Raw genomic sequence first — 3,348 nt, 5'->3', positions numbered from 1 at the left:
GGAGTAATCCTTTGTAGGTGGAGAGATTGGTAGTGTGGCATATTTGGAGGAGTGAGTTCCAGACTAGGGAGAGGATATGGGAAAAGGGTCAGTGGTGAGATAGACAAGATTGGGGCACAGTGAGTGCGCTGTCACTTGAGGAGTGGAGTGTGCAGGCTGGGCTGTTGTAGGAGATTAGTAAATTAAGTTAGGATGGGATGAGTTTGTTGAGTGCTTTAAAGCGAATGGTAAGGAGTTTCTGTTTGATGAGGAGGTGGATGGGCAATCTTTCGAGGTTCTTGGGGAGTGGGGAGACATGAAGTGAATGGTTTTGTTGATAAACGATTCATGCAGCGGAGTGAAATATGGATTGGAGTGGGGAGAGACAGGAGGTTGGGAGGTCAGTGAGGAGGAAGATAGAGTAGTCAAGGCAGGATAGGGTAAGTGCTTGGATCAGCATGGTAGCAGTTTGGATGGAGAGGAAAGGGCAGATTTTAGCAAGGTTGTGAAGGCAGAACAAAGAGAATTTGGTGACAGATTGAGTATGTGGGTGGAATGACACAGATGAATCCAAGGTAATGGGCTTGTGAGATAAGGAGGATAGCGGTGTTGTCTACAGTGATGAGAAAGGCAGGGGAAGGACAGGGTTTGGTGGGAAGATAAGCTTTGGACATGTTTAATTGGAGGTGTCAGTGGGGCATTCAAGTAGATTTGTCTTGAAGGCAACAGAAAATGAGAGATTGCAGGGAAAGAGAGCGGTCAGAGCTGGAGATGTAGATTTGGCAATTATAATGATAATAATAATAGTATTTGTTAAGCACTTACAATGTGCCAAGCCCTGTTCTAAGCACTAGGGTAGATAAAAGATAATCAAGTTGGATAGTGTCCCTGTCCCACATGGAGATCACAGTCTAAATCTCCATTTCGCAGATGAGTAACTGAGGCACAGAGAAGTTCAGTGACTAGTCCAAGGTCACACAGCAAAGTGGCAGAGCTTGGTTTAGAACCCATGTCTCTATGTCCAGGCCAGAGGGAAGATGATCACTGTGGGCAGGGAACATTTCTACCAATTCTGTTATATTGTACTCTCCCAAATACTTAGTACAGTAAGCACTCTATAAATATGACTGATTGATGTGAGCATGGGGTCAGTGGTGAGACAGATGAAATTGAGGCAGATGAAATTGAGGTACAGTGAGTAGGTTGGCTAAGTGCACATGCTAAGTTTTAGTAGGAGATCACTGAGATCAGATAGGAGGGGGTGGGCTCTTTGAGTACCTTAAGGCCAATATTTTTTTATGGTATTTGTTAAGCACTTAATATGTGTCAGGCACTCTTCTAAGTGCTGGAATAGATACAAGCTAAGAATGTTGGAACACAGTTCATGTCCCACATGGGGCTCACAGTCATAATCCCCATTTTACGGACAAGGTAACTGCGGCACAGAGAAATTAAGTGACTTGCCCTAGGTCATGCAGCAAACACGTGGCAGAATCAGGATTAGAATCCAGGTCCTCTGACGCCCAGATCTGTGCTCTATCCACTAGGCCATGGTGATTTTTGTTGTGTTTTGTTCTTTTTAAAGTATTTAAGTGCTTACTATGTGTTCTAAACATTGGGATAGATACAAGTTAATCAGGTCAGACTTAGTCCTGTCTCTAATTGGATTTATAGTTTATCTATGAGGGAGTACAAGTATTGAATCCCCACTTTACAGTTGAGGAATCTGAAGCAAAAAGGAGTTAAGTGACTTTCCCAAGGTCATACAACAAACAAGTTGTAGAGCTAGGGTTAAAACACAGGTACTCTGACTTCCAGGTCTGTGCTTTTTCCACTAGGTCACACTGCTGAGGAGTTTCTATTTGATGTGGAGGTGGATGGGTGACCATTGGAAGTGTTTCAGGAGTGGGAAGCTTTGGACTAAACTTTTATTAAAAAAATGACCTGGGCAGCAGTGTGAAGTAAGGACTGACGTGAGGAGAGGCTGGAGGCAGGGAGATCGGTGTGGAGGCTGATGCAGTAGTCAATGTGGGATAGGATAAAGGCTTGGTTCAGAGTGGTAGCAGTTTGGATGGAGAGGAAGGGGTGGATTCTAAATGTGCTGTGAAGGCAGAAACAACTCTTCTCTTGGGGAGTTCTAAGTTTTTAGCTTACCTGTTCTGGATCCTGGATTTAAGATGCCAGGAAGATCTTCTGCTGAATCACACTATCAGTTCACCTACACAGGAGGAAACTTGCACCTCAGGGGTCCTAATGTCTGGACCCTGATAGGGACATACATCTCCTCTAGACTGTAAACTTGTGGTGGGTAGGCAATGTGTTTACAGTACTCTCCCAAATGCTTAGTACAGTGCTCTGCACACAGTAAGGGCTCAATAAATGCAATTGACAGTTTCCTGTCCCTTCAGGACTGCTTCACAAAATCTGCTTGCAAAATGGCTGAAGGTTTTCTTACCCCAATTAACTAGCCCAGCTTCTCCTGTTATTGGTTATGTTCCTGGTGGAGGCTCTAGCTAAGGACTAGGTTCATAATACTGGAATTTATTACTAGGTGCCAAGCACTGAACTAAGTGCTGGTGTAGATACAAGATGTCCCTGTCCCTGTCCCTTAATGGGTTTACAGTCTACAAAGTGGGAGAAGAGATATTTCAACCCCATTTTACAAATGAGCAAACAAGTACAGAGAAAGTAAATGACTTGCTCTAGGTCCCACAGCAGGCAGGTGACAGAGTCATAATTAGAACCCAAGTCATCTAATTCCCAGGCACATGCTACAGTATGACACACTGCTACCCTCAGGGAAGGGGTTATTAGGAGTGAGTTTCCTTCTCTTCTAACAATTTCCACAGTTTAACCTCCCTGCTTCTTCTCCAAAGGAGCCTAGCTTGATGACTGTCTTAGGGAAGATTTCCACAAAGTTTTCAATATGATGTCATTATATTCTGCTAGGTGCCTGGCCTTAAGGCATATGAGGTCACATATGCTGCGTGTTTGGTATTCACAAATGCTGTCACTGGTCATCCCCACTCAGGGTCACACCTGGAGAGTTTCCAGTACTTTACCAGTCTTGACTACAGGAGGGAGAGTCAAGCAGAGGAATATCCATTTCATTCCTAGCTTGAGCAGTGGCTAGCAAGTGGAAGGCAATCTGCTACAAGTCAAAACTCAACTAAGCTGGACAGCAGCCACATGGGAGAGAGTTCTTAAGTTTACTGCATGACAAAATAAACCACTTACGTATTTTTACCAAGGAAATTCTATGGATACATTAACAGAATGATTGCAGATGGAGGTGGGACATTCTGGGAGAGATGTGTCCATTGTGCCGCTATGGGTTGGAGATGAGTCGACAGTGTAAGACAGGACAAT

The 3,348-nt window shown here is 44.1% G+C and overlaps 1 non-coding gene across 1 annotated transcript; it reads left to right on the top strand.

Annotated features, from left to right (window-relative positions):
- Positions 1–3,000: 3,000 nt before the first annotated feature.
- On the top strand, positions 3,001–3,138 carry LOC119929125. Its single transcript, XR_005451265.1, has one exon. It is a non-coding gene; the product is annotated as a small nucleolar RNA SNORA7 (small nucleolar RNA).
- Positions 3,139–3,348: the final 210 nt, after the last annotated feature.

Source organism: Tachyglossus aculeatus, chromosome 5 (assembly GCF_015852505.1).
Source record: "Tachyglossus aculeatus isolate mTacAcu1 chromosome 5, mTacAcu1.pri, whole genome shotgun sequence".
Taxonomy (NCBI): Eukaryota; Metazoa; Chordata; class Mammalia; order Monotremata; family Tachyglossidae; genus Tachyglossus; species Tachyglossus aculeatus.
Note: the sequence above shows the minus strand (reverse complement) of the source record. Positions and strands in the feature narration are given on the sequence as shown.